The following is a 9,429-nucleotide window of genomic DNA, read 5'->3' as shown; positions in this document are numbered from 1 at the left end:
CAGTGCAAATAAAGATATACCAGCACGGGCCGTACAGTATCGTCGTAAAATGGCAAGGTGTCGTGGAAAACTACACGAAAGCTCTCTTGAAGGATATATAGTAAGTACATTTCACTTTGTAAGTGATCAGTCTATACATTTAAACTATGTGTATATGCCCATTATTTGGGGATGGGTAAATGTATTTTTTGTTACGAGTGCATGGTTAAGTCATTTGAATGAATAAACAATTAATAAAATGTCATTGTAAACAGCAAATACCTTAATCGAATGGTCATGCTGCTAAGTTTAATGTAAGTATATGCATATAATTGTCGTGTGGTTATATTTTTATTTACCGAATGTGCAAACTTACAAATTTTATATTATGAACATTATGGCCGTTATTATAACTTTATACACATGTCAGGAATAAAAATTGGACACATGAAAGTCAAGAAACATTTTTAGGATAGATATCCGTACACTGTTTTAGCTGAATGGCATGATACGGGATGATTGTGTACTTTTAGGAAGCATTGATTTTACACCAGATAGGCAAACGATTTTGTATCTTTTTATCGGCATACGAAACCAAGTCCAATGACCGCATATGAAATGTATACATGTAAATAGAGAATAATCAGTGAATTCTCTATCGTCTGTTTTGTTATTGTCCCCTACCGGTGAAACCGGAGGGGACTTGTGGTTTGCTCTATGTGTGTCCGTGACACTGTCAGTCTGTCACACTTTTCTGGAGCTTGCGATAACTAAAAAAGTTCTTCATATTTTTCATGAAACTTGAAATATAAACGATTGGCAATATGGAGAATATGCACGTCATTTCATTTTGTTACTGCGTCAAGAATTCTGGTTGCTATGGCAACAAATATACTAGAAATATTGCTGATAAGGTGGATCCTGCGATAACTTTAAAAGTTCTTCATATTTTTTCATGAAACTTGAAACATTGATAGATGGCATATGAAGATTGTGCACGTGATTTAATTTTGTTCCTACATCAAGAATTCTGGTTTCTATTTCAACAAATACTAGAAATATTGCTGAAAATGGTGTAGTTTCACCGGTAGGGGACCATATTGCTTGGCAAGAGTCATGTTAATTTAGTTATGTTTGGCTTAAAATAGAAAGACGTGATAATTAGACATATATAAGAGGGATGCTGCTCAGGATAAAGTATAAATGACACTTGGGTGGGGGGTGGGGGGGGGGAGGGGGGAGAAGCATTAATTTTGATTCACCTTACTGTTGTCGATGTTAAAGCCAGGCAGGTGTTAAATTGCTTTTGTCAGAGGAGAACAGATAAGAACATGGCTTTGCTTTGATGTATTAACTTTGTTACATCGTTTATATTAAGTTAATGAAATTGAAAAGGAGTGTAGTTTTAAAACACAACACAAACGACCAGTCATACATTTTTAAACAAAGGATACATAGTAACTTTCAATCAGGATCTTTTCTAGAGAGTAACACATTTATAATGTCTGCCGATTCTAATTTAATGTCAATTAAATCAACCATAAAATACATCCTTCAAACGGTACTGTCTCCTTTAATTTTTTTATTAAACCTCAAAACTGATTTAACATATCTACAACATTCGACGCAAAAACGGTTCATGTTTATTCAAATCAATATATTTTGAATTAACCTTTAACGTGTAAAAAACAAAACTTCAAATCGAACTCGGCAATATCAGCTTATTTCTAGATCTCTTTGCGACGGTCTTTAACTATTTCGTATTTAATTGTTACGCTACGTCACTACTGCATCCACGTGGGACATTCAGTGTCTGATCGGAATCGGAAAATTGTTTAAAATGTTGACGCCACAGAAGTGACGTTGACGGTTTGGTGTATGTTGCATATCATCGGTACCATTCAAAGCGTTCTGGAATCCATCGATATTTTCTAGATGTGTTCGGAAAACCATCTGTCAAGATTCTCTATATTATATATATCCGAAAAGATCAATCAGAATGCAACATGAAGCAGAAAGTTTCACAAAAATGTCGAACGGAACAGAACTGTATGAACAATAGAGCCCTTCGCAACTGTATGAACATTAGAGCCCTTCGCTGGTATTTTGGAATCTTAAGAAAGGCTTCTAAATGAGTTTTCTTCCTGATTAGAGCAGAAATTAGTTGTGTGCAGGCACATGCGGTCATTCCGTATCCTACAGGATCCACTCATGGGGAATAAAATATAAAAATATTATTAAAAGAGACTCTCCGAAATTCCGAGACACAAGCGAAGGATCCAAAACATTACGAATTGTTGTGGATATTTCCAAACAATCACAACCGTACCGAATCAAACATTCGGCGTCCACATTTTTAACTCCGAAGGGTACTTAATGTCAAACATGCTTTCCCAAGCGGATAATTTTGTGATTGAACTCTGCGATATATTTAAGTACAACATATTTTGAATATCAGGTTCGAGTCTGGAAAGTACACGAAGACGTTCGGACTGCTGTGGACACCTTGAGCTTTACGGAAGAGGCGATAGTTTACCATCTACAGCAGAATCAAGTCTATGTACTGCGCGTGCTCGGGTTCAGCTCGTCAGGTGACGGCGCTATAAGTGAAGCCCGTTATTTTATGATCACGAGTAAGTGTTTTTAACTTTTTCATGATATAACCCATATCATTTGCATATATCAAATTTAATTACATCATCTTGCTTACGTTGTAGACCAATATGTCCATTTAAGTTAAAACGCTGTCGTTTAAAAGCGTTCATGTATCGATTTAAGGTAAACACTTCAGTTTTACAGCATTTAAGTGTCCATTTCAGGTAACACGCTGCAGTTTTATAGCGTTTCGGTTGACCCAGCTGTGTCGCAAATGTGTTTCTACGAACAATATTCCGGCGTCTGTGATGGGACCGAGGCATTGAGTGATCGAGCGAAATCTGTTATAATTGTTGGTGCCATATTTTTAACAGTATTGTCCACGAATATTTTAAGTGAATTGTGAGTTGTGTCTGTTAAGATTTCGGTAAACATTATGAGTCAGGCGTACATAAATGCGATGTATTTTATCAAAGAGCTTTGCTTTGAATATAAGTATCACGCAGTGACAACATAGCTTTAACTTATATCAAATGCAGAATTCATAAACATAACAATACTGATAACAATATTAAATAAATACATATGTATGTGCAAGTAAGCCTACTTGAGCATCGTTTTGGAAAGTTATTAAAGTGAAGACACATGTCGCGTTTGAGTGCTAAAATAAGCACAAAGACACGATTAAGCGTGTGTTTACCCATTTGTGCCTAGCGTCTAGAAAAAAGGCCTTGGCAAACAGCGTAGACCCAGATGAGACGCCGCATGATGCGGCGTCTCATCAGGGTCTGCGCTGTTTGCTTAAAGGAATTTCTGTAAGAAATATTCTTAATATAGAAATAAATATACTAGACATCCCTGATTTTGGACATAAATTGATTCAATTTAGGTGGATGGGAGAGTCCACTAGGCATAAATGGGTTAACCAACCTTCCCCAAGGTTTGTTTCAAACTCTCTTTTATGGGTCTTAATTGAAAAATAAATGTACATGAAATAATATGTTGTGTAATGTGTCATTTGAGGATCATATACGCGTATTTGCACTCAACGAGTGACTTACTCACTTAATGGTTTGCTTGAATCTTATACCTTCTTTTCAAGTCGGATTTACATGGACAGTGCATAGTGCATGTATTCGGTATTGAAATCGTAAATTCCTTATATCTCTGTGTTATCGTTAACAGGAGTCATACGCACTGTTTTGTTATACTTATACAAACGTCGATCTATGTTTGAAGCTTTTGGAATGTTATTATATGTAATACAATGTTGTTTATTTAACCAATGCTAATTGTTTTTCTACATTATTTTTTACTTATATTTAATAAATAAAGTTCCCATGAATTTGTATCATATGTTTATTTACTTGCTTTGCTCGATACGTGGTTTTTACCTAATAGGTGAATTATATAACGTAGTGGGTTTCAACTACGACACAATTAAATGTGCTCATATTGTAAATTATTTGTGAGAAATTACCAATGCCAAGAGTGACTTTTTAAATCCAAATTTCCGTTATGAAATACATCTAACACATCACGGATTATATCGCTCTGTACTGTATAATGTAAAATAATAATGTACCAAAATTTTGAATGATTATAAAAATAACCCTTGCAACCATGATCTTTTCCAGATTTATTACTCACTGTGATATTTGGTTTTTAATAAAGATAACCCTAAAATTCTTTATATTAAAAATCGATAAAGATCAAATGCATTTTATTTCATCAGTTTATTTGGTCCCTTAACTGAAAAACAAACACTTGATAGCACGATATGCGATAGAAATCAAAAATACGTGCAGAAAATTGTGGCCGTACTATGTGAAAAGGGGGTTTAATGCATGTGCATACAGTGTTGTCCCAGATAAGCCTGATAAGTTCACACAGGCTAATAATGGACGACACTTACCGCCTAAACTGGGATTTTCCCGAAGTAGAGTATTCCTTGAAATGAAACAGGCAATAAAAGGGGGAAGTGTTTCCCCTGATAATCAGACACTGGGAAGACACTGTACGCACTTGTATTAAACCCTCTTTTCACAGATTGCTGCGTGTCTAATTTAAATTTATGTTCACATTAGTTTTTACTCAGGATTTTTGTATGCCCTGCACAGGCTACTTCTTACTTAAGTATCGACAATCTCATAAGCAGATCAGCGCTTACAGTTTATTGAACTTCAATAACTTTAGAGAGGACTATCCTACATTGACCCAACCTCCGTGCAGAGATATGACTGGATCCAGCATAGCTGTATCAATACCTGACTTCATAACCAAACACGTGATTATTGCCTTTTCACGTGTAACAATAATTTTACCATTGTTATTTTTACTTCTATAATTTATGTTATAATCGTTTATTATGAACCTAAACGTATATACTTTTTAAAAATATAAATTAAAATAATACTTGTTTTCATAACATAAGACGTAAAAAAATCCTACCAAATTTGTTCGGATTTTCTTGCAGTAGCATAAATTGTATGTGAGAGCAAGGAACGACAACTCTGAGCGGACAATCCTCCATTAACCTAGACAAATAATTCCATTCAAAATCGAATCAAGATGTTACCTAGCATATACAATATTATCAACATATTTGGAGTACTTCCAAAACATTGTGTAAAACGTAAGTCAACCTTTACAAGTGGCGCTCATAAAACACCCTTTAATTAAGTTAAACATGTTATATATTCAATGAAAATTGTATAGATGACAAACTTTTTAGTAAAACGTATATATTCTTTTGTTGGTAAAGGTTTTTTTTGCTTAATATGATTCATTGCAAATTATAGCAAAAGTATATCATATTTGTATTGAAAAAAATCATTGTATTTGCCGTTCAATATTTTTCCTCGCTATTATGTGTAGAACTGTGGAGAATATCCCACTTCACACCGTACAAAGTTAACAGAAATGTATGCATAGTTAATTACATTTTATACATTTCAACATCAAAAGCTTTTATATTATAATATAAATAACATTTGTTAAACTAATAATTGACCAAAAAAAAATTCTTAAGTCTATTATCACAACTTCTGGAATAGTGGTAACAATAATTCACAGTATTTACTTTGATATGAAATCATCAAAATTATTAATTTCGATAAGTAAATCTCAATGAAAATATTGATGCGAGTTTGCTGCTTTTAGAGTGGGTCACTGTTTACTCATATTGCAAAAATAATTAGACATTTTAATAATAAAAAAAAGTTAAATATTTAAGTACATTTTTATGTGCATGTCCCAGAATAAAGCAAGGCATATAAAGATAATTCGAAACCTAATTACATGGCGAAGCTGCTATTAGGCACAGCAGGCCCGGGCCTTCAATTTTTTTCTAAACATGATTTTTTTGTTAATGCTTCAACTTCGAAAAACACATTAAATTGTTGACCCTGAGGAGGGGTGAGGTGTTAGAAATCTGCATTTCAGATTGGCATAATCCTCAGACAATGTATTCTGGTCTTGTTCAAAGGACATATCTTCCAATGATCAACTCTACTTCTTCCTATGATTCTAGCTCGCTACTTTTCACGTGACTTGCTGTAACAAGTTTACATAGATCTACATGCAGATCTCCCTTTCAACACTACAGTAAGTTGTAATCGATTATCGTTGGATTTTTAAGAAGCATTCCGAATGATGTTTATGACCGCGGAAAATTAAAATGGAGCACTTGCCCCCGTAACCCGATCCATTGACTGAATCCGGGTCGGTTCGGTCCCTTGATGCCGAACAAAAACGTGCTATTATAGACATTCAGACAGTATTATTGGAAAGAATTCCCATGGTTTGACTAGTGAATAAGTGGAGTGTTACACTTTTAAATGTTTCTTTGTTGCATATTGTTTTAAAATTTAGTTCTCTGGTATAAAGATAATACAGTAAAATTTAGTTCTCTGACATTGAGATAAAACAGTAAAAATTCAAAGAAAAACATGCCAAAATCTTATCTTATTATTTGTCTAGATATGCTTTTAATCTCACCACAGGCGTTATAGGATTTTACAATTTTCCCCGTTCCTCCACCCCCGTTTTTATGTATCATATCCCAGCCTACAGCTCAATAGATGCTAGCTACGCCCCTGATTAATAACTCAGTTAGTAACTGATTTACATGCGAACATTCAACAAAAAGTTTTGTTTTGGACTAAAAACTTGTGCTAAGCATACTATAGGAAGTATATGAAACAAAGCATTTTAGCTATAAAAAGTGTGATTGACTGTCCCATAAAAAGAATGTGCGAGGAAATGTGTTGCCTTTCGGAATCTATTTATTCACCCAGCATAACAGTTAACGTGTTTAACTTCTTTTGCGTGCGAGTTATGTTAACTTCACCACATATTTATTTCAGAACAATACTGATCGGTATTTATTTCTAAACAACTGAATGAGATCTGAGGATAGATAGATAAATAGTATTTCAGACTTGTGCATGGTACATCGTCTATAACACAAGAAATGGTTTACAAAGTGACAATGTGAATTATACACACTAACAACATTTCATTTAAACAATGGTGTATAAAAATAACATTACAGCAATGGTTATTTGATAAACATACAGTTTATAAACAGAAAGAAAGAAGTAAGTATTATCCATGTAACAATAGTTAATTAGAGTCGGTATATTAATGACTGCCATAGGCAGTGGAGATGAACAATTACACAACGTTGTTATAATTTGCATAAAATCTAAGGAATGTACTAGTACTCTTGTATTTTGCGTATGCACTACCGTAATCAGGTAAGCATGAACAATCAATAACATACAGTAATTCACATGAGTTACAAAATGTATAACACATCAATACATAACGTTAAAGTTGAGTCGTTGAATATGCTCATTAGCATAATTCGACAGGGAGTGTATGTTATGTAATCTGTATTCAGCATAACTCTACACGAATGAGGATGTTATGGCTGTTGTTTAAAGAATAAATGACTTTTTAATTTTATGTAATATGTTCAAATAAGAAGAATGCCTAAAGGGGTGAGCCCCGTTTGCCTTAAACAATTTATCTAGTAACAAGGAAGTTTTATTATTGTGTAGTACTGTCTTGCAAGCGAGTCATTAAAACCAAAGCAACAACCTATACTAATTATCGATTTGTGATGCAACTAAAATGAAAATATGAATCAAATCCGTTATAGGGTATGTTAATTTAAGGAACATCATTTTACTATCAAATTATGTTGTCCAATAAGGAGTTTAAATATGCGGATATGAAAGCTTGAATACGAAGCTCCACACTTTTAAAATTAATTATCTTGACTCCTCACCTTAGTAAGCCTGACAGTTTGCAACTGCCTACATAGATCTGAACTGATTGGCAATAGTTGGCCCTATTGCGCATATCAATGTTTATGTCAAACGGAATTTGGATGCTACATTTTACATGGCTAGCGTTAGCTTTTGATAAAACCAAAATTAATCACAATTAAGGTCAATTAATTAATTAATCACAATTAAGGTCGCCGTGGTGTTATGGATATGTTGTCCAGCGACCGGGAGGTCACGGGTTCGATCCCCACTGTGGGAGCGTTCTTTAGATCGCCCACAAAGACACTAAGTACTGGTTCTAGGCCCAGGAAACGGACTCGAGAGCGTTTATATAAGCCTAAGGCTTTCGACGCAATCGAGCTAAAATAAATAGGTTTAAACTAATTAATCACAACCCATACAGATGTCGCCGTCTATATCGGGAGACAGTCGTTATTATTTGACACCAAATGCAACATTGCATTACTATGTAAGGTGTGTGTCAAAATGTTTATAATTGATATGTTTTATGTACAGAAGTTGAATAGAAGTCTGAAAAAAGGTTTTAAAAACGCCCAAATGTGCAACGTAAATCATATACTTTATATTTCTAAATACCCCCACCACCACAATCTTCGCATCGTTAATCAATATTTATCAATTTGCGCTCAGAATCTTTAATTTAATCAATATGAGGCGACACTGTACGAATGAATAGATTTAAGATGACGTATTTAATGGTGTGTACTCAGACTTTAACGAAATAGCGTAGTCGATAGCCCAAAGAAGGTGACATTAAAGATAAAATGAAACATTTAGTTTGAAAAATGATAAAGAAGCTATTACATCAAATGTTGAAGCTTAATCTCAATGATAGCTTGTCTAAGTAATGTTAATAACATTGTATTGATTAACAATTAAAGATTTACACAACACTAAATTTACTCCGCCAGAACAGGTGATGGTGTTTATTTGTGTAAGAAACGCCAAATGTTATCTAAAATATAATGAAACATCTGAGACACCTTGATAAAACGTTGAAACTTTAAATGTTTGACTACCTATGATTGTAATACCGAACGAATCCAATTGACAAGGTGATGTTTTTTTTTATTTCAGCATTGGATGATATGTTGTATAAATAATAGCTCAAAACCATAGTACGATGCCAGTATGTGCATGTATGTGTTACATAGTGCTTGGTTTTAACTTCAGAGCCGTATAATGTTACAATAGTTGTATTGTGAATCGCCATTTTGACATACGTTTGTAAAAACAGTGTTTGTTAAATAAGGTTAAATATGTATTGACCGGCGATGTCATCATATTATGATAAACGATATTTGAATAAAATATATAAATATGAATTTTAACACAACTTTTAAAATATGCATTAAAATGCAAACGTTTAATTTAAGATAAAGCTTGTAATAACAAACCAAGAATACAAGAACAAAGTGGCTATTATGAAGATCAGTCAGTAAAAAACAAAAAGTTGAATAATAATAGTATTGAGAAATAAATGGAAAAACATACTTTTAAATTGCTTATGCTGTGATAACCTTTTTCCTTGTTATTG

At 33.7% G+C, this 9,429-nt stretch overlaps 1 protein-coding gene and 1 long non-coding RNA gene across 2 annotated transcripts in view; both read left to right on the top strand.

Annotated features, from left to right (window-relative positions):
• LOC127882027 (macrophage mannose receptor 1-like) overlaps window positions 1-9,429 on the top strand; it is a 57,741-nt gene that overhangs the window by 31,163 nt on the left and 17,149 nt on the right. The gene's annotated exons all lie outside the window — the stretch shown is intronic.
• Window positions 77-3,081, top strand: LOC127882044 (uncharacterized). Its single transcript, XR_008050388.1, has 3 exons — window positions 77-100; window positions 2,438-2,612; window positions 2,799-3,081. It is a non-coding gene; the product is annotated as an uncharacterized LOC127882044 (long non-coding RNA).

Source organism: Dreissena polymorpha, chromosome 5 (genome assembly GCF_020536995.1).
Source record: "Dreissena polymorpha isolate Duluth1 chromosome 5, UMN_Dpol_1.0, whole genome shotgun sequence".
In the NCBI taxonomy this organism is placed as follows: domain Eukaryota; kingdom Metazoa; phylum Mollusca; class Bivalvia; order Myida; family Dreissenidae; genus Dreissena; species Dreissena polymorpha.
Note: the sequence above shows the minus strand (reverse complement) of the source record. Positions and strands in the feature narration are given on the sequence as shown.